General features: G+C 37.8%; 1 protein-coding gene and 1 long non-coding RNA gene across 12 annotated transcripts in view; one reads left to right on the top strand and one right to left on the bottom strand.

The window, feature by feature from the left end:
* The window catches only part of MECOM (MDS1 and EVI1 complex locus), a 562,576-nt gene that overhangs the window by 379,464 nt on the left and 160,596 nt on the right, over positions 1-22,516 (top strand). For 2 of the 10 annotated variants that reach the window (XM_082458390.1, XM_082458389.1), the window contains exon 1: positions 16,303-16,440. The exons of the other annotated variants lie outside the window; for them this stretch is intronic. The gene's annotated coding sequence lies outside the window, so the exon portion shown is untranslated. Of the gene's footprint in view, positions 1-16,302; positions 16,441-22,516 lie in introns of those variants that run through there. 10 annotated transcript variants of the gene reach the window in all.
* LOC309659157 lies at positions 10,341-16,361 on the bottom strand. Of its 2 annotated transcripts, XR_014262637.1 has the most exons (3): positions 16,221-16,361; positions 13,912-13,996; positions 10,341-11,710 (listed from the first exon to the last, which is right to left on the bottom strand). It is a non-coding gene; the product is annotated as an uncharacterized lncRNA (long non-coding RNA). The 2 variants fall into 2 exon arrangements; XR_014262636.1 differs by having other exon boundaries at positions 10,341-13,996.

The following is a 22,516-nucleotide window of genomic DNA, read 5'->3' as shown; positions in this document are numbered from 1 at the left end:
TCTGCTCAATCCCCATACTACCCTCAGCTAGTAGCTGTTTTTTTGAAAACTTACATTTGGAAAAGGATGTAATGCTATGAAATAGGAAAATATGCTTAGTTCATGAAGTATATAAGTTTACAGAATGGCTTTCTTAGATTTCTAGTTCTTACGATCAAATTTACTTGAATTTAAACAAATAATGTTTCTCGAACATGTATCTTTCCTTTCTTGAAAATCAGACAGATTTTAAAATGAGCACTAATCCTCACCCAGCATTAAGGAACTTTGGAGAGGTGTGACTCATTCCTTCCTGCCCGTCCAGATTTAGAATGGGCTGACTTTAGTAGCCTCCACACAGCCATGACTTAGCACATCAGGGACAAAGCTCATCTTCCTCCCCGGGTTTCCAAGAACTAAACTGCCAGTAAGTAGGAACTTCCTGCTGCCCTTGCAGGGCTTAGGATGAGCAGTAATTCTCCAGAAGTGGGTAGAATGTTGAAGCAGTAAACATGCAGATTGCGTGCTGTCCCCACCCTGTACTTCACACATGCCGCCTGAGACAATAGTCCTATAGAGAAACTGCAGGCTTCCCAAGTACTACTCACAAGCTTCTTCTCTTTACTTAGAGACCAACCAGGATCCACAGAAGACATAACTGATACCGCCTAGATAATTATTGACTAGTTTTAGTATTAATGATGGGGGCTGCATTCATTTTCTCTTCCTGGTTGTGTTTCATCGATGTAGTTTGCTTATTTCTATGTAGAAGCATGATGGTTTTCACTCCTTGCGATGAGAGCTTCAGCGACCCAGACAAAGGTAATTTGCTCGAGTGCCCCTACCTCATACAGGGCTTTAACATTTCGAAACATTCCCTTTCAAATTCATCTTTGTGATTTTTGAATGTGCAGGTGGGGTCAGGTGGACAAAATCGTATAGTATGTTTTGTATACCTTTGCTTTTTGACAGATGCTGTGAATTGTGAAGATGCCTTATTTGTGACAAAGGGGTGCTATGGAGATGCATCTTTATAAATATCTAAATGTTCACATAAAACAGCACGTGGGCAGCTGAAAAACAACTAACTCCACCTTGTTTGTGTGGAAGCAATTTTCCTCTTCTGTAGCTGTCTACCTCTGTTCATATGCCTGTGTCTTGGGGAGATAGATGCTTCCAGCAGAAGTTAATGGGGTAAGATATCTCTCTTCGTCCAGCTTGCTCCCCTCTGCCCCATCTCGTGCTCTTCCCCATCCTCTCTGCCTCCCCTCCTCCCTGCCTTCAGCAGATGTGAGGGAGGTAGAGTTGACCTCCTGCACGCGGTGCCCACACCATGACCCTTTTCTCTCTGTTGGAAAAGTGTGAGGCGTGGGATGTGGGGAATTACATTGCCAGACAAAGAGGAGATGCTCAAAAGTGTATGTTGAAGTCAGTGTGCGGCCACTGACTTTCAAAGGTCAGGGAGGGCTAACCAGGTGTGTAAATGATTTGTGTTCCCTTTGTTAGCACTCTTACTGTGAAGTCGCCATCCACCTCCAGCTTGGGAGATGGTCTCCTTCGTGTCCACATATAATTTAAAACTTATACCAGGACCTTATCAGAATATATCTTAGCGATTATCTTGATACATAATATTTTATCCTCATTTACTGTTATGTTTCTTTAATCATAAAGTATGATATTTTCTCTCTCTATAACCAGGTTCCTTCTGTCCCTATTTCTCTCACCACAAAATATTTTGGGGCAGTGGAGAGAAAGCTAGACTGCGTTTCTGTCACTAACTAGTTGGGCGGTGCTTTGAAAGGGCTGTGCTAAGTAATCACTGTGGTTTCTTTACCTCCAAGACTCTGCAGTTCTATTCCTTCCAGAGCCTAAGAGACACCCCGATTCCCATCTCAGCCACTTCTTCTCTGTCTCTCATGAATCATGTGAGACCCCCAGCAGTCCCTGGGTCCTACTGTGGGAGCTAATGCACTTTCATAAGCCTCAGTAGGGACTCTCTTTGCATTTAGCAATGTGAATTCATACCGCCAAAGGGTTAATCTTCCGAGACTAAATGCAGATTGGGTAGAATAAGAGAAGATCAATGGTTGTACCTGGCCATGAGTGGGGTGTTCAATCATGCAGGTTTCTAGCCAGATTTTTAGAAATCTGCATCACAGAAGTCACCTGGGTGTCACACCCCGAGGAACTCTGGGTTAATGTGTGGTGAACAGAAATATCAAGTTTATGCCCATAGGGTAGTGTTCATTGGCATGAGCTTAAGCACAGAAAAAAATGGCCTTGATAGTGTTAATTTTTTTATGGGCAGTTGCACCTTGGCTGGTCTTGGAATGTTATCAGCACTGTTGCAGAACTAAAAATGTTACCCTGAGATGTTTTAAAAGGGCACTAAATATCTGGTTTTAAAACACAGACGTTAAAAGCAGTATAAACTTGGAAAGTCTTTTTTGGTTGTTGTTGTTTTAATTTTGGAGTGTTAAAGCTGCCTTTTCTTTCCCTTTCTCAATAAGCAGTTGTTTGGCTCGGTAAGCTAAATGATTCTTTGATGATATGACATTGAGATGCTTCTGCTTTGACAAAAAGATGTCTGGTAATGAGACCCTGCCCCCTTACCAGGACACTTTGGCTTCACAGGCCGTGCTCAGAGCTGGGGCTGCACACTCCCTGTGTGCTGTGCCAAGGACAGTCCTTTGATGTAGAGGGAGTGGCTCTCAAGGAGGATGGACATCATTTCAGACCGCAACCGCTTGAGTTCAGCGCATGCTCAGAAAGCCAACTGCCATAACAGGGGCACCTGTCCCTGGGGATAGCTGTCCTCTGGGATTGACTCTCACTGGAGAAATGAGACTAGTCCCTACTACTGTCCGCAGAGAGAGGGGTCTCAGGACAGGGGCGGTGGTACCTCACACATAAATGCGGCCAAGGAAACCTCAACTTCTTGTCCTCACTTTTAAAACATAAAAGCAGTATTATAAAAAAATTGAAAAATTGAAAACAACTTTACTCTCTTATGTTTGGCTTGACTCCGCCTGATTAACTTTCTTACCGTTTCAACTTTTTCTTGCTTAATATTTTATCCTAAATATGGGCCTGTGTTTTCCCATTAACTTTATAATTATTATTGCAATTATAGGTGTTAGTCTATCTGTGTACAATAGTTTAGTTACTTTCACCCCTATTATTAGTCTCTTGCATGATTTATAATTTTATACCACGAAATGTAACACTACAAGTAAACTAACAAATGTAACTTTTACCTGTCATTGATATGCATTTAGGACAATTTCCAACAATAGAATTATAAAGACAAAAAGTATAAACATCAATTGTTTTGTACATAGTATACGTATTTTATGTATCTGTATCTATTTCTTTCCCTGCTTTTTTACAGGGTTCTAACAGTTTTCAAAGCCTCTAGCATACGAGTGTACTTACTTGCACTGAATTTAATATTTAAAGTATATTTTAATATATAAAATTTAAAATTATAATTAGATATACAAATTGTATAAATTGTATATATATACATATCTCTCTATATATATATATATACAGATATAATATGGAATACTAAAATTTCTTTGTTATGAACTTCAATTATCTTGAAGATGAGTAATTTGTTCATGTACTTAGGATTTGTTTTTCTCTTATTTGAATATCTATTCCTGTTCTCTCTCTATTCTAGTTTTTATAAATTTGACTTAGCAAGTTAGCTAGATGCCAACCCTTTGGTATAATCCATCTTTTAAAACTTTATCGTTTATTATCTGGATTCTGATGCTAGACGCTAGGCTAGTACATTGTTCCTTTCTGATTGGGGGTCAGTGAGTTTGTAAATATTTTGTATTATCCATTTTTATTGTGTGTGCTTGAACGTACACAGTGAAATAATTCCTTTTTAAATGACCATTAGGAAAATGCCCACAACACCTATGCTTTGGGCCAAGTGAGTGTGAATAAAAATTAGATAAATATTTTGAAAACTTAAATATATAAAAATTTATATATATGATATATATATATATAAATTATACATATATACATATGAATATGAAGGCAAGATTTAGACAACACTATTTCTGAGTCCACTTAATGGCAAGCTGTGCCATAATGAAGCCTACTCTCTTTTTAAAGTCCAAGTAAAACTGAAGACACCAAAGGTTTAACGTAACTAAAAAGAGCACCGAAGAACTAGCATAATTAGCTTTAGGTGTCACAGAAGTCTTACACAAGTTGAGGAGCTACTCAAGGCGTACTTGAACGCCAGAGGTAAATGATACCTTCATTTTCCTGGCATCAAGTGAGGCTGGGCTTAGAAGCCCTGTTACAGAGAGCGGGACCAGCAGGGTGCCGAAAGGTTAGGAAACCTGTTCTCATTTGGCAGGAGATTACCTGGAATCCAGTTGTGTTTTCTGCCATGGTTAACCTGTAAAGCATGGTGATAGTTCTCATTTTTCAGTCACACCATGAGTGTGTTTTGAGTTCATCATAACTAAGCTTAATGCATTCGAACTAGAGCATTTTGTCCACGCCATATTCCAAATTTGTTAGCAAGGAGATTTTTTAATAGGTGACTTCTATCACAACGAATCAATCAGCTGATATTTTTTCTTTTTCAAGCTGGATGCAAAGATGTAAGATAGAGAAATCAGAAATCTTTTTCAGAGAGTTAGAAACTTGGCCCTGGGATGCCAACCCTCATTTAATCATTAACTTAACCTGCTACCTAAGGTAGATACAACATTCAACAAACTCTCCAAGCCTAAGCATATTAATCTTGGAAAACGAGGGCAGCCATATAATGGCAGCCTGACCACCAAGGAGCAGCGTTAGAACATGCAAGTAAGCGCATGGAAAATGGGCTTTGGTGTACTGAGAGTAACCCCACTCACAGTATTATGATATAGTAATTTTATATATTATATATCTACATTACAGTAATGTATATAGTAATAATGCAAAGTATTATTCCAAAACTGAATATGAGGTGCTTATTCCCTTTATTCCTTAAAGAACTCCTTGACAATTCAGCACCTTGGTCTAACAATTCCAGACTTGACTTGCTGCTGTTTACTAATTAAATCCACTCAGTAATTAGAGAGAACTCGTGTGTCTCCCCTGTCCCCATCCCCCTCCCTGCCTGAACTTCTTAAACAAGCATTGGGTGTGTGGTAAATGGTGCGTTTTAATAAATGTTTTGTAAAGGCCAATTATTCAGTCAATATTGAATCCTGTGATAGGAAATACAGCTGCGTAGCTACAGGGAAGATGTCTACATACTGTTGGCATCTGTTTGCTAGGTAATGTTCTTAAACGGCCTGGCCTTCCTCCAAACTTTGATTATTCATAAATCTGTTGAGTGTGGTAAATTGCACTATTAGCGTTTAATCTTTTATTGAAGCAAACTCAGGAGACTGAAATCTATTTGCTTTAGCAAGCTTGTTCACTGATAAATATATGATTTAAAATTTTCCTTTTGTGAATTCCTCAGTGCAAGAAAAACACAGCTGGGCACGGCACAAATCATATTTATCTTTTCATTAACTAAAGTACAAGAAGATAGTATCATTGGAGGCTTATAAGGAGGGATTGCTAAAGAACAGTCCTCCTCCTGTTTGCACACCCACTTGAGAAAAGCTTTCCAAACAAGTATTTGAGATACTTGTGAGAAAAGCTGGTTGAATCGTCAAAAGAAGACCAAGGGAATGTATATAAGGTAGTTGGATTTCAGATAACATTTTTCCCCTGAGTGTTCAGATTGGTTAAATATTAGAGGAAGGGAGATAATGACACTGTTTGCCACCATAAACTTAGACATATATCTTTTTTCACAAGGTTGGTATGAAAGGCATATCAAAGATTTTCCATCCCAGATGCTTTAGTTTCAGTGTGGTAAAGGGCACTGTAGGTAGAGAAAGATTGCTTGGCTCTGCCAGACGGGGACATAGAAACTTTATACAGACTTAATAATGGATATGATTTTTTGCTTCTTGTGAAGAAAACAATAAACTAATTGGCTGTCATTGTGGGATTTTTAAATACACATATTTAAAATTTTTCAGCATTATTCCCTCTGCTAGCAGGAAGGTTATGAAAAATTCTGTGAGATTTTTGAGGGTGCTTATTTGCAATGTGCGCTAAACCAGGCCATTAGGGGAAATCTTCCTGAATGGAATAAGTGACTTCTGGCTTACATGTGTTAACAATAAATTCTTCAGTTGGGAGAGTAAGATGAAATTACAAGAGTCTTCCCCAATTTTCCCTGCATCTCTGGATCACGAGGAATGACACTGTGTTTCTCTAGTACCTCCAACCCGTGGCAAAATGGCATATACACAGTAGGTGGCTAATAACTACAGATTGTGTACTCCTGCAGAACTGTTGGACTCTGCAAAAATGGACTATGCTATAGATGTGTTCTTCCGTCACCTTCCTGCCACACCCCAGGAGCACTCAAGAAGAAGTAGGGGGACTAAAGAAGGGAGGCTCCTTTCCAGCCAAGGGCAGCAGAGCTCCAACCACCTTGAGCTCCACCCTGACCCAGGGCTCCCCCCAGATAGGCTAATGCTCCATCGTAAGAGTGGAACAGCCTGGGCCGGGGTTAATCTCTTCCCTACTGCCCACCCTCCAAGGCTCATAAGTCCCTTTCCTAAATAGAGCTAAAAGAAGGCAAAGGCAACTCCATCTTGCCTCAGTTTATCTATCCTAGTCAGAGTCTCCGAGAGGCCAAAATATTTTCTGTTAGTGATGGCATTTATTAAAACATTAGCTTACTTTAATTAAAACTTGTTTAAACTGTCATCTGCTGGTCTGTGGATTCTAGGGTTTGTAAACTACTTGTCCTTCTTATTCTTCTTTTATTTTAAAATTCACCAACCCAATATTAAGTTTTTTCTTTTTCACATGGACGTTTAAGGATGGTATTGGAAAAGTAAAGATGGGTAGTTAAAAATCACAACTAGTAAAATGAAAGGTGTTTTCTTAATATCATTCAGCCCAACTCAATATAAAGAGAAGAGAACTGAGGTCATGAGATGTAAAGAGAGTTTTTCAAAGGCCACATGGTTCATGGAAGGGCAAGGACTAGAAACCAGGCCTCGAGCCAATACTTTGTCAACTTCCTTGTTTTTATCTGTATGAGTAACAGAAACTCCAAAATAGTGGCTTAAAATTTAAAAGAAGTATGAAGGCTGGCGGCCAGTCATGGGTACGGCAGTTCTATGTTGTCATTAGGAACCCCGATCCTTATAGCTTCCTGCTGTACTGTTATTAGGTGTGACCGCCACCCGCACGTTCTCAAGATGGTTGCAAAGTGCCAGCCATCTTGTGCACATTCTAAGCAAGAAAAATGTTAAGAACAACAAGGAAGAATGGTGCATGCCAGTAAGTCAGTTCCCCTTGAAGGGCATTTCTGGAAGCCCCTACCCAGTGATAACTGTATATCTAATTGACCAGAACCAGTGCAGCTGCAAGGCAAGCTGGGAAATATATTCCTTCCTTCCTTCCTCCCTCCTTCTCTCCCTCCCTCCTCCTTTCCTGCCTGCCTCTCTCTCTCTCCCCCACCTTCTTTCATGCCTTAAATAATATTGGATCTATTATTAGTAAGGTCAAAAAGAAGAATTGATATTGGGCAGGCAACTTTTTGTCTCTACACCCCTATGTTTCGTATTTAGCAATTACTTTAGGGTTTGGAAGCATAATATTTTACAATATTTTTTCTTTAATGGTATTTCTTCAAATTGCCAGTATGAAAACACCAAGTATAATATGGAATCAGATATCGTTTTATGTGAATGAAACAATGGGAGGATAACTTAGGAACTATCATGTCTGAATTGTGTGTTGTCTTTCCCTGTTCAGTGAGACGTTGTTTCCATTGTTTCCATTGGCTTGAAAGTGAGCCTGGCAATGAATACCACGCTGACCTCACTGAGGCATGCTTCGTAGATAACTAATGAAGACCATTTAAATATTTAGAAGTAAATAGCAAATAGTTTGCTTACTTCACCCTACATATTTTATGGGTACATAATTTTCAAATGCCTGAAATTGCAACTCATATTAAGTAATTTAGGTTCATGACTAACAATGACAGAATCTCTCAGGCCCTACTGAGAGGAAGTAAACTTACTAATGCATAACTTTACCAGCAGATGCATTTGTGGGCAACACTGAGGAGAATTTATTTGCCAGTATCTTCACTGGTCATGAGATTTATGGTGCTGTCTGGCTATGAATTTGTCTCTAACTAAGGTTAGTTTCCTTTGTTAATTCCTTTTATTTATGTTGATTTTAATCTAAGATAATCATTTCGAGTAAGAAATAAAGTGAAAACCCTCCTGAATGTCAGACTGGCAGCTGTGTTCCTCGTAACTAGCACACTCTGTGTATAGTGTTTGTTCTTGGCAGGATACAGATTAGAGACTTCTGGAGACATCAAGGAGGTTTCGAGAAGCAATAATGCTGGGAGGCTCCCACACCCGGAAATCCATTAATGTCACTGTGTCCTCTTAGTGGAGAATGGCTTTACAGCCTGGCGCTCCTGACTCCTTAGCCACTGACTACCCCAGTGCCATAGTGAAGAGGAAGAATTGGAATGTGATCTGTCACCAGGTGTGCATGGGAAAATGTAGTCAATAATGGGGTAGAACCCAGCCTCTTCCATTAGACCTTTCGTAAAGTATTTGACTCCATATGCATTAACTTACCACTTTGTTCTCCTTCTGGTGTTCTCTGATGTCACACATCCCTTCACTCCAATCTCTAACCCGAAAAGAACCTAACAGCAAGGCTTGTGAGCCTGACTCTTCCAATGATTATCGCTGTGTCAAATTCCAAACTCACCATTTTGAAAATTGGACCTTTACAACGACAAGTTAGAGACAGTAATATTAGCATCTATAAAACATCAGAGCGCTTCTTAAGTGTACTTTGCCAGATAATTGTTGCACATTTTTGCTATCGAGCAAGAATATTGTGAATATATTGATTTTCAAATGACAGAGTGTCTTTGGAGCCCATCTCTGTCTGCACGCACGGCACGTCCGGCTGCCTGTCTGGATTCCATCATGCCAGCTGCCATATCTTATCAGTGCAGAGCCCTATGAAGAGTAGCCTATATATTAGCCACAACATGACCTGTGTGACCAGGATCAGCCCCGCCAATTACCCCACTGGTGGTGCAGTGATTTAGAATGAACAGCTCAAGGATGCCATTATTTTACCATATATCATAGCCCAGGATAAGGTTGACAAAAATCTTTCCCCAAAGATTGGGGTTTTATATATCAAGAATATTGGCAGCTGAGCTTTCTCTAACTTCTTTCTGTTTTGCTGCCGCTTAAGCAGATCCTAATTGGTAGAGATCCTGACAGGTCCAGCTCCTGACTAACATAACTACTCAGAGCAACAGTTAGTCCTGAGCATGTCCCCAGCCAGGCTCCTGGCAGGAGCCCATGGGAATAATCTCCTTCCTTTGGCAGCTGCCTGAGCGACAGTCTATGGAAAGGATGAGAGTGGGTCTCTGTTTAGCACTTTAGGTTTAAATACTTGTTCTTTACGTAGAAAGCTTCAAAAACTTGTGAAAAATAAATAAATTAAGCCAGTATAGTATGTGCTGATGTGGACATTGTATTTGAAGCAGAGATGCATCTCGTAGTGGAAGGGAATGAGATGGCTACAGGAGAAATGGCCCCTAATTATCTGTGTGTCTTAGGTAAGTTACTTAACTTCTTTGGATCTGCTTCCTTATCTACTTAGCAAGCATTTGGATTAGATGGCTTCTAAGACCCCTTCCCTTCTAACATTCTGTGGTTCCATTTGGAGTAGATAGTTTCAGAAATGCAATCATATTTGTACCTGACACTTCGCTGTTTTAAAATTTATTGGTTTTTAAAATTTATTGGTTTTTAAAAATTTATTGCACCATTATTTCCACAAAGTACCTGAGGCAGCTTGCAAGAAAAATACAGGTACCAAAAAACAAAAAACAAAAACAAAACCCAAGACTATTATCATAAGAGAAATACTGAAGAGTAAAAGAAGAAGGGGGAAGGCAGCATATTTAATAGCCAATTCTGGAAAGAACTATAAGAAAGTACTGACTCTTTATCTCTGAGCTTCCCAGCAACCAAAGCAAAAATTTATGGAACAGAAAATGGCACATGGTGGTGTTTATTTTCCCATGTTGCATGTTAGATTCAAATTTTCCCCAGGGATTTAGAAGTTAAGTATATCATGACATTGGGAAAAATCTACTTAGATTTCAGGTTTTAATTCTAGGGCTATCAATCCTGCACTTAGAATACCTAACATCTGAATCTATCCTGCATGGAAGTGTTCATATTCCTTTCAATCTGTTAATTAATACCATAGTTTATTTTCCTATCTCTACATTTACTTTAACTAGCGTCCTGGGCCAGAGTTGTTTTTTTCCACATGGAATAAAAAATAGTTTTTGTTTGTTATCTATCAATGTAGTATGAAATTTAACATATTAAAAAGAAGCAAAAATAATTTTGCTTAATAATAAATCTTTCATTAAGAGTGTAGGATTTATACTCATGTTCCCCTATTTCCCCGATTCCTTTATGCTAAATCAGGGAAAGGGACATTATTAAGCAAGCAACGGGTCCTTGTTTTTAGCTATTATAAGCAACCTTTTTTTTTTTTTTGGCTGGTTATGTTTTTTTAAATTTTTTTTATTTATTTATTTTTTCTTTTCCATAGTAATTTATTTGTTCCCTTTAAAGTACATTTATTTTTTTTAAACATCTTTATTGGAGTATAGTTGCTTTACAATGGTGTGTTAGTTTCTGCTGTATAACAAAGTGAATCAGCTATATGTATACATATATCCCCATATCTCTTCCCTCTTGCGTCTCCCTCCCACCCTCCCTATCCCACCCCTCTAGGTGGTCACAAAGCACAGAGCTGATCTCCCTGGTATGCGGCTGAGCTATTATAAGCAATCTTTACTAATCTTTGATAGTCTAACTTCCATTTACTTTAAGAAAGCAAACATAATTTTCTTTCCTATTTCAGCAGTGAAATTAATTGGAATCTAGAATTAACTTTCTCCTTTCTTTCAGCCATCCTATTTATGAGTAAAAGAATGTTTAAAAGTAGACTCTGTGTGTGTGTATGTGTTTGTGTGTGTGTGTGTGTGTGAAGTGCTCTGTATATGATCTAAAGAGAGATTTACACAAGGAGCACCTGCTCCTTCCATTTTCAGTGACAGGACTTAAATACCTTTTATCTTGAAGAAAAAGTAACAAATAGCTAATGTATACTCAGCTCATTGTTAAAGGGTGATTTATGAGTTTTCCTGTTTGGGATCAAAAGAAAAGACAGGAGAAAGTGTTTGGGAAAGAGGCAGCCGAACTGGGGCAAGGAGTGCCCATCCCCAGCCCTGCTCCAGCCACTGCAGAGGTGGTAGGTAACAGCCTGGTGCATCTTTAACATCACTCCTTGTCTCCTATGTAGGAGATGTGCCTCTTTGGGCAAAACCAAAACAAGTTCATTCTTTCTGTCACTGTATTAGTCACAATCATTAATGTCAGTTGCCTCAACAGACAAATCCCCCAATCTCATGGCTTAGCACAGCAACAGTAGATCTCTCGCTCCATCAGTGTTCAGTGCTGGTTGGTGGAGGTTTCTCCAGAAATGAGCTTGAGGACTCAGGTTTCTTTGTGATGCTACCATTGCAACACAAGGCTTGATAATTACCCTGGGAGAGGAAGAGAGCAATGGAGAAGAATCACCAACTCTAAAGTGCCTAGACTCAAGTGACTCATCACCTTTGTTTACCTCCCATTTGTCATACTCAGTCACATGGCTCTAGCTCAGTGCAAGAGAAGCTGGGAAACGAGGGGATTAAATAAGGAACTGATGTGATATGGGAACTGGAGACATCATTTCCTTGATATCTGAGAAACATGTTGTGAAACCTAAAATTGATTTCCATAATGAGTCAGAGAAGGCTTCCTGGAGGAAGCAGTTGAGCTGAGCTTTTCCATTTGAGTAGGAGTTTGGTCAAGAAGGGCACTTTAGGCACAAAGGCCTATTCTCCTGTTGTGATAGTCAAATACCAAAGTATGTGCCAGTATGCTGTGAAATAAAGGCATATTGTTATCAATAATGTGCTTTTGGTCAGCAGCAGTCTTCAGCCAGGAGTGGCAAAGACTTATTATTTTTAAAATTTAGGATGTTGCTATTAGAAGTTATAGTGGAAGCTCCTATAGAGCAGCATGTCTTTCTTCTGATCTCTCCACCAACTTTTCCAAGCACCTGGATCAGGGCCTGGTCCAATCTAGACATTCCATAATTATTTGATGAGCAAATAATGGAACTTGCAAAGGACTCAGCCCAGTGTGTCTATTTCCTTTTTCCTGGAAAAAAAGGAGAAGCTGACTGTGGCTGATCTACACAGAACTTTGAATGACTTACATCAATAAATTGACACACTGCACAATTAGTCAGTATACATAGTGCTCTTTATGCATGTAAAATCTGATATTGAATAAAAGCCAAAGAAATATAGTTTAGATCTTTTAGTAAAATAAATTTTTTGTCTTCTAGAATATCACTTTGGCTCTTATAACAATGTAAAATTATATTAATTTAACTTTTATTTAGGATCTACTATTTCAGACAGAGGCTGTTAATGTTTACACTGTTTATAAAGAAACAACTTGAGAGGAAAATTTATTATGCAAGTAGGATTCCAAAGAGAATGAACAAACTACTTAGGGAAAAAGTAGTCTATGATCATGGAATGTTTTTCATTGTTTCTTTCTCATATCCTTGGAATCATTAGAACCAACCGCTAGTCTATACACTGAATTCTGACACACATTAAGGGCCATCTTTTCATTAATGATTTGTTGAACATCTGTCCTAAGTATGACTAAGTAGTTTAAAATATTCAGTGACAAAATGCATTAACAAGTGACAACCAAACCTGTTTCTCCGCCTGCAAGGAAATTTAAGAATAACTATTTATCCTGTCTTGTTTCTCTCAGAAACTCCTGTATTGACCAACAAATAGAAAAATCTAGATTTTGTTTCAACATATATTATCATCCTTGACAAGTGTAGAAACTGAAAAGGAGGGAAAAATAAAGCTCAGTGTATAGCTATTTTAGCAGACTTTGATCATGTTGAATATGGGCAGTGAATAAAGACTGATAAACTCATAGAGTTCTTTGCCATGAAGGCTACTTTAGCGTGAAGCCAAAAAAATGAGAGGGGTAGGCCGACTTTTCACAGATTTAACCAAGAACAATGACACCATTTGCAACCACAGTACAGAGCCAAAAAAAATCATTGCCAGCATGCCAATGTATACTCCCTAGAGAATAACTGGAAAATGAGAAACGCCTGTCAGAGATTAAGTTCTATTTCTAATGGGAGCTCAGAGCAGACTGATGTCTTTTTAATGAAAATGAACATATCACAACAGATGAGTTTTATTTGTTAGTTTCAGTGTGAGCTCTTTAGAACTCTGGTCACTGGATATATGCTTTTTAAAAGGCAAATTTCACAATGTGATAAGCTTAGCCAATTTTGGAACCAATGTAAATGAAACATTTAGTGGACCGAATGTCAGGGAATCCAGCATTATCAAAAAATAAAGGAACACAAAGCTATTAATACCAACTGATAAAAAATTAGAGATTAATGACCATTTTCTCCATTTTATACATGCTTTCATCATAATAGGTAACATGTAAATAGTTACTTTGTGTCAGTCACTATTCTAAGCACTTTATAAGCATTAACTCATTAAACTCTCCTAAAAACCCATTTTACAGGGGACAACACTGAGGCACAAATAGATTAAATAACTTGATCAAGGTCACACAACTAGTGAGCTGTGAAGCTGAGATTTGAATCCACATAATCAGGCTCCCGAGACGGGGCACTTACCTCAGTACACTCCTCTGCTTTTAGTGAATATATTCTTCGTTGAATGCTTTTGGTCAATATTCCCTGGACTCAAGTAGGCCTTACACTGAAAAATAGAAGACATTTTGAGGAAAAGAAGAAAAAGCATGATCGCAACAGAACCAAAAAACCTAATCATAATATTAAATGCCGTTCTCAGGACTGATCTTTAAGCCAGACATATTGGATAACATAAATTTTCAGTCACTACCTTAAGATATGTGGGGGAAAAAAATTGAACCATGGAGAGTTGCAAAGTGGTAGCTATTAGGGCAGCCCAAATTGTTTCTCCAAGAGAAAGTAGCCAGCAGTTAAGAAAACAAAAACAAAAAATGTGTAGGACACTTTGCCCTATTGTCTTGGCTTCTGTCTTGGCTCCCTTGACCTGGTAAATATGACACAACTCATTAGGACAGACCTTGATAGAGGAAGCGTCGGCCATAGTAGCTCAATATTTCAACTTGAAGAATTTTATTCATTAATGGTAAAGTAGACAGTGACTGAGATTTGGGATTCCAAACCCCAGATACCACATTGTCAGTGTCCAGTGTGTGGCCTCAGTCTTATCTATAAAATAGGAATGCTAAAATGGTCGCTTTATTGGTTTTTTTTAAAGTGTTAAATGAGATTAAACATGTGGGTACATTATGAAGGCACTTTTTAACTGAAAACAGATAATAGTTGATATTATTAATCTTAAATACCTCCATGTGACTTGATAGGTTTTAGAATTCTTTAGGGCAGTGGAGGTGCTTAAATTCTTTGTGTAAAATTTTCATTTTGTGACTTTGAATGACATAGTCGTATTGATCACTCCCCATTCACAGAAAATTGGTATGGGTATACTCAGAGTTGCTAGACAAAATCCCTGAAGAAGTATCATCTAAAAGGTGAGCTAGTACAACCTAACCAAAACAACAACAACAAAAGAAAAAAAAAAAAAAAAAACCCCAAAAGCAATAACTACAGCAACAAACTCAGAAGCACAAATGTCGGAGAAAGGAGCCAAGAAGGATTTGGTGAAGGGGTTGGAGCAGGAGAGGTTAATCCTTGGTTTAATACGGCAATCAACTCAGCAGAATTCAGGAGAACAGCAATGGAGATACCAATGGATTTATCTTTTTTTAAATGAGCAACTGGAAATAATCTATGACTTAGGCAAGTTGCCTTACTTCCCTGGGCTTCAATTTCAAAGCCATGAGAAAAAGATGATTGTGAGTAAATAAACTCTAAAGTACCTCCTACCACTACACTCTGGTTTTTACGATCCTTCTATGATTCTACCTCAATGTATTTGTCATGAATTTCTAAAATCTACTTTTTCTTTTAATGCATTCATTACCTCTGTTTGCACATGGTAGTTGCCTTCTTGTGAAATAAGATATCAAGATAGGCATGTATCAAAATACAATATATATTTGACATCTCTAAAGAAAGTAGAAGCAATTAACCACATAATTCAGGCAGCTGTTCCACAGTTCACTGGTCTTACTTGATGGTGGAGAAGAAGCCAAAATATTATGTGATAGAAGGAAAAAAGGGAAGGAAGAAGAGAATAAACCAAGGTCTTTCTTTAGAGAAGTAATCATTTTCACCCTCCTTGGCTGAGTTGCCATGGTCCCCAAATCGGAAGAATTAGTATCGAAAAATTGCGCAAAAATTGGTCTACACAAAGTTTGGGGATTTTCTTCAATGAGGCCCTGAATAAAAACCTTAAGATTACATAGCTGACTAGCCTCAGTCTAACACTGCATAGAATAAACTGTTACTCCAACACAAATACAGAGTGGTAACAGGAGATTGATCAACTTTGGTAGAAAATTTCAGCTTTGATGCCAGAAATTCAAAATTATCCTGGCAGAGGAGAAGGATACACTTAATGTTTTCTGGAAGAAGCATGCAAATTACCTCATTCTTAAACATTCCCTGGAGGCCATTATTATTTTTTTATCCCATTCCCAAGCATTACTCACAAAGTGGTGGAAAGGGATGACCAATTTCTTAAAATGCTCTTGACAGTGTTTGGTGTTTATAATGTATATTGTAGCCTTAGCTGGAGGCCAGGTACATTTACACCAGGCTATTTATACTTCTCTAGCTTTGTTCTGTCCTTTCCTTTCCTTTCCTTTCCTTTCCTTTCCTTTCCTTTCCTTTCCTTTCCCTTTTTCCTTCCTCCCTCCCTCCCTCCCTCTTTCTTTCTTTCTTTCTTTCTCTCTTTCTTTCATCATGGATGTCGTTTTAATTCAGTTTTTTAAAACCAGCTCTAACATCTTATGAGTCACTCGTCTTACATCCATTATCACTGTGCTGGCCGTCTCCCTGGAAGGCTGCCATGAAGCAGTCTCTGCCCAGCTCCAGCTCTTCCTGCCCTAGGACTTATTTCAGGAGAATCAGCATCTTGGCATCTTGGAAGTTAGATGGCTGTAAGCCTGCTCTGATGGGACTGGGACCCTTGGAAATTACAGCTCCGTTTCCACATCTGTAAGATCCTGGAAATGAGGGTATGAGAAGGTAAGAGCAGGGAGCCTCGACGCTCTCTTCCATCTTTCCTGTCCTGTGGTTCAGAGCTTACCTTTCTGAATTTCCTTCTGCTGATGCCTGGGCATATCTGCTGGATCCAGCTTAAAACACTTTGATATCAACATCCAACAACTCCCCGAGTGGAAACATGTCTCCTCTTAGACTAGTTCCATCTTCTGCCAACTTGAAATCTGTGCTATTGAATCCATTTATTTTCCTCTTACATTCTCTCAGTAAATGTCATGTCCTGCATAGCACTTGATTCCTTAAAATCACTGTTAGAAATATTTGATCAAAGAGTAAAATCATATGTTGGTGCTGGAATGTGTATGCCACTGAATTACTTTTATATCAGGATAACTTATATATAACCTGGAATTTTAAGTTCAGTAGAACAGGCAATGCATTTGTTTGGAGGGCAGGACCATTAAAGTCAACTATTTTTTTTCTTGTTTGAATTGGATAAGATTGTACTATGTCCTTTACGTCACAGTAGCACCCTAGTGGTTATCATATTGCATTAGTTACATGAGTTTTCAGGGAACATTATACAGTATATACTGCCTCCAGTAAATACACCAGTCATGCTTATGGTTACATAGTCAGCGCCAGGAAATTTAGGATGACATTCCCTGCAGGTTAGTAATTCTACCCATTATTTATATTGGTTTGATTTGAAACTAGATGAGGCTAAGTATTTTTGAAGAGTTTTCTGACAGAATTCTAGAAAAACTAGAGAATGAATATTTAAAATGGGTTAAATATCTTTGGGTTTTCTTTTTGTTTGAGATCACCTAAATTTTTTCATAAAGTCAAATTATTGAGAAAGTCAGGAGAGGACTTACGCGGAACATAAGGTACAAACACATCTCATCCGTAAATTGAAGCCACTCAGAAATAACAGTCTGACTTGGGTGTGCACTTACAGCCTGCTCCAGGGAAACAAAATTATCCCAATTCTTAAAAAATGGAGAAAAAATTTAGTAATGAGGCTGTGACAGAGGAGTTGAAGCAGATGTGGAAATTGTGGGACATCATCTTGGCAGTTGAAGTAAGCTTACCAGCTGGATGTCTTCTGAAAGTGGGAATTTATCACGTTTAAGCCACAATACAGAAGTCAGGGCTTGAAAATGGTTGTCATAACAACAGAAGATTTTGATGCAAACACTAGACAGTTGTAATGAATTTGACCAATAAAGTCTGTGCCGCCATAGCAAATTAGGACTAGATTATTTTGAGCTTCTAAACTAACATCTTACTTCCAAGGAGATCAAACTATTTCACATCTTCTAGCCTATTTACCTCAAGAGGAAATAGAAAAATAAAGAGGCTGATCATCGAGGCTTCCCCTGAGCTACACCATTTTGTTTTGTTTAATAATCTACAACTACCTACGTCCCCCGTGAGAGGGTGCCTATACCTAGTGTCCAAAAGAGGCAATACAAGCACAGAGAAAAACCAGATTCTGCAAGTTTGTTTGTTTGTTTTGGCAGTTTAGGTATGGTATCTGACTAGGAAGGATTGCATGGGCTTCTAATGTATAAAAGGGATACTACTTAGTTCACAAGATTGGTGTGTTAAGTGAGATGTTGTGTTGGTTTTGTGTCCTGGGCACTTGGTGGATATCAGCCTTCCTTTCTCTTCCAACTTAAGCTGTTTGCTTCTCTGTCAATTATGAAAACCATTGCAAGCAATGTGAAGAATTAGTAGCTGTGTGACCATAGGCAAGTTATCTAAACATGAAGGAGATGGATTATCAGGGAAGTCAAATAGGTTTCAACTCTCATGCATCCTTTGCTTTGGTAGATCTCTGATCCTTTGGACAGTTTCAGAATCTGTGATCTGGCTCCATGTTCTGCTAACAGCAAAGCTAGCCACGGCATTGTGAGGAGAGAAGGACACTCGTGGGTCCTGGTTTTGCCATTGCTGGACTAGGTGAAGTTCAGGACTACACCTAGAGCTATCATTCTGCTCTCCTGTTTGCATCATTTATCAGCCTTCTCTGTCCACTTACAACTTTTTTCATTGCCCTAGAACATTCTAAGTCTTCTGGAATGTTTTCCAAAAGTTTTTTTTTTTTCTTTCCTCATTTTCCTTATGATACTCAATAGATATCTCAGTAGATATCTTTTTCCTTTTTCATACCTTATGTGAGGGTTTATCTGAAAGTAATATTATCATGTTTGTCAAGAACAGGAAAATTTGGGAAAGTAGCATTCAGTGTGATTTCTCAATATTAAAAATAAAATGAAATGCCCCAAAATCATTTTGTTTCTGAGGTAATGTGCTATTAAAGTGGTGAAGTCACTATTAGAATGTAAACTTCAAGAGGGCAAGAACTTTGGTCATGAAGAGTGTCCGAAACAAAGTAGGTGTTTACCAGCATTTGGTGAATGAGCAAATGAGTATCTGCTGAATTGGGTTAGGAGAGACTCTTGGAACATCTCTTGGCTTGAGAATCTCAGACAGTGACCTCACCACTCTAACAGCACATTGTCTCAGAACCAAAAAAGAAACCAAGTTGAATAATACTTTCCTGAGTTTTCGTGTTCTTGACAAACATGGTAATATTACTTTCAGACAAACTCTCATATAAGGTATGAAAAAGGAAAAAAGATATCTACTGAGATATCTATTGAGTGTCATAAGGAAAATGAGAATAGTGATTTTGGGCTAGAGTAAAAGCTGAAAGTTGGTTCCTAGGTTTAGAGGCCGAGTCCTCTGATGATGGGCTCCGGGGATTGCCTTCCTGGAAAGGTATTTGGGATATGCTAGATGACTCATCACACCCATGGACCTCAGCCTTTCTTTTGCTTCCCAATGACAGCTTCTGGTTGATTTCAGATGTTCACTCCAAGATTTTCACTTTCTCCTCCCTGAAACTTAGTGCTATAACAGAGTTGTAACTTAATGGCCATGGGAACTCAGAAGAGAGAATTTGAATTGATAAAAAAATGGCATCACACAATAGTTATGAGGAATAACTTATATATATGATTTTGACAAGAAATTATTAAATATATTATAGGAATTACAGTGTCATTATTCTTTGGATCATCACAATATAACTCATCACTTATGCTATCGGATTCAATTCAACTTAATCTGATAAGAATGTATTGGGTGCCTGCCATGAGCCTAGCTGTGTAAAATATGGCTGGGCTACAAAGTATAAAATGTGATGAGGGTAGGCTGTCTGATTGCTTCTTTGTTAGGGTTGCTTCTCTAAGTACGTTTCTATTGAATTTATATGTTGGCATTAAGTTGTATTAAGCCATTCTAAAAATTATCACTGCTTTTTTTTTCTGGGAAAAATGTTCTGCAAATATATAAATTCAAAAAATAATATGAAGTATACACTGATGTATTCCATAAGCAATAAAGTTTCTGAATAAATATATAATACATAAATCTATGTCTTTCTATCATGAAAATATATAACTTTAAGGTCCTGATAATTAATTTATTTCTTACTGGTGTATATTCCAAACAATTTTTAGAAAATGAAATATAATAGCTAAAGAAAGAAAGAAACAGCAGTTGATCATTTTACAAATGGATGATGAGAATTCCTTTTGTGAAATGCTGAAGAGATGTTTCTTGCCCCTCTCATTGGTCAGCTTTGGTAAAGTTCGTTTTTTAACATTCAAATTCTGTCAGTCATTGTCTAGGTTCAGACAGATTCACAAAGGAGTATTTTTTTAAAAATTGTGGGCACTTTTGTGAAGTTGAAGTTTCCAACCAAATTCAAGCCTTTTGGCATTGGATTAACATATTGTGTTCATGTTCACATTCATTTATACTTGGCAGATTGCGACTTCCTGTTTTGAGGGGGGGAAATGCTAAAAACCTTTAGTTTAAAAAAAAGCTGAAAAACTTCTAGTTTTAAAAAAGACTCACAAGGCTTTTGAATGTCAAATGGCTCTTACAGAAAAATATTTGATGAGTTAAGTGTAAAAAAATAAGAAACATATGGATTAAATTTCACTGAAAATGCACATGGGCTTAAAAATTAAGGGAGAAAGTACTTGGCAAAATGTGGTTTTGGTTTTGCCAAATCCAGAGTTTGAAAATAGATTAAGACATTGAACAAACCCAAACCATACCTGGCTTTAGCCATCTGCTAGCCTGCCATCTACAAAAGCCTTCTGACGAGGCCAGGCCTTTATAAAACTGTTGGTGACACCTGAATTTGCCATGTGGTGTCGTTTAGTGCCTCTGTAGGCCAGCTACCTGGAATGTGTAAATTCACAGCCTCAAATGTTGTTAACAGATTTGTTGTGACGATACTTCTAAGTGTAAACTGTTAATAAGGAAGAAATTAGTCTGAGTCATGACTATTATTAATTCAATGGATGTTATATTTAAATATACAAATTAAGTATTTATAAAACTATACATTATAGTTGTAAATGTTAAACTTGTTTTATATCAAATTTAAATATTTGAATGTTACTATATTTAAATATTTTACTAAATTGTAGTACAGATTTATTAATAGTAATATGCCCTTGGGCATATCCCATAAATCTCCACTTTCTGATCTACTGAAACACCTTTTCTGTTCTCTTCTGATGCCTAGCATTTAGGGCATTTATCATGGTAATCTCCACGTATGTCTTCCCTCCCCTCTCAAACTTAAAATTGATTTTGTGAAGAATTTTTGTCTGATTTGTATTCTTATGTGTCAAAGATATCTAGACTAGTATATCTATCTAAATGAATAACTGGATGAAATTTATTGCATGTAAGGATAAATATCTTACAAAATATTTTGATACAATCTTAAAAATGAACTATTATACTATCCTGTCCAGAGCTATCTCTTCTAAGTTTCTTATAAGTTTATAAATAGTGTAATTTTATATTTGATTAGAACTGATCTACACCCACTTCTGAGCAAGAACACGTTTATAATAAATTCCAACATCAAAATCTCAATTAAATAAATATATATCAAAGACTATACAACAGGTATGCTATACATGATATACATGGTTCGGATTGTCTTTTTTCCTCTGCTTCTTCAAAGACAGTGTAGCAATAAATTCATATGGTAAGTAATTAGAACTCCCCTGAAACACACACATGCTCCCACAGTCAACAAGGCTTTTAATAAATTAGTACCACTTCACTTTGCAAGCAGTAGTATGATGTGCCTACATTTTAATTGCACACATATTCAAAAGTTCCACATCTCTCTGTAGTGCTGACCACATTTCATGCCGGAGACACTTGGCCAAGACTCGATTCATATGTCCTACAGGGTTACATATGATGTGGCTCCTCTCCCACTGGGTTACACAGGATATGAGCTGGATCCTGGCGGCTTCTGAAGCAAGAATGAGAGAAGCTCTTGTGAAGTGAATTTAAAGAGAGAGAAAAAACCTTTCTCTGGCATTGAAGTCACTGGAAGTTTGGCATGTCTAACTGGGAGTAGACCTTGGCTCACAGAACTGAGAGATAGCTAAACAAAGATTTGTTCGATTTGATAAACTCCCTGGCTGAGACTGCCTTGCCAACTTTCTTTCTAAAGCAACTTTTCACAGCTGAATTATAAAACCTTGAAAATCAAGGGTTTGTAATGGAAATGCTGACAGATGCAACTAATGTGAAGTTGTACCAACCAAGCATTGCTATCATATTTTATAACTGTCTGAGAAGCTTTTAGAAAGGAATGGTACATTTGCTTCATGGGATCCATTTCCTTTGCTAAAAACTACCAAATGGCCTCATGGTAGACTCCGTCACACTTAGAACTGTCTTGATACTGTTTTTTAATAAAGAGAAATGTTGAAACTACCAACTTCCTGCGAGGCTTGAAAGCAACTGTTGCCTCACCCTATATTCTGGTTTCCAATTGATAAAGAAAACTCTGACCCTGCCATTGGTGCCTCAGTATTCATTATTTATGTGTCCTTGGAAAACTGTTCAACTTTTTAGCGATTTTACGAAGGAAGATGTTCATAGAGATGAACCTTCTTGTAACTTTTGACCAAACAGAAAAATTTACTGTAATGTCAAACTGTCCATTGTGCACCAGTAAGTGAAAGAAAATTTCAATGCA

Source organism: Balaenoptera physalus (genome assembly GCF_965194825.1).
Source record: "Balaenoptera physalus genome assembly, chromosome: 4".
Taxonomy (NCBI): Eukaryota; Metazoa; Chordata; class Mammalia; order Artiodactyla; family Balaenopteridae; genus Balaenoptera; species Balaenoptera physalus.
The sequence above is the reverse complement of the archived record's forward strand: the minus strand, read 5'-3'. Positions and strand labels throughout refer to the sequence as shown.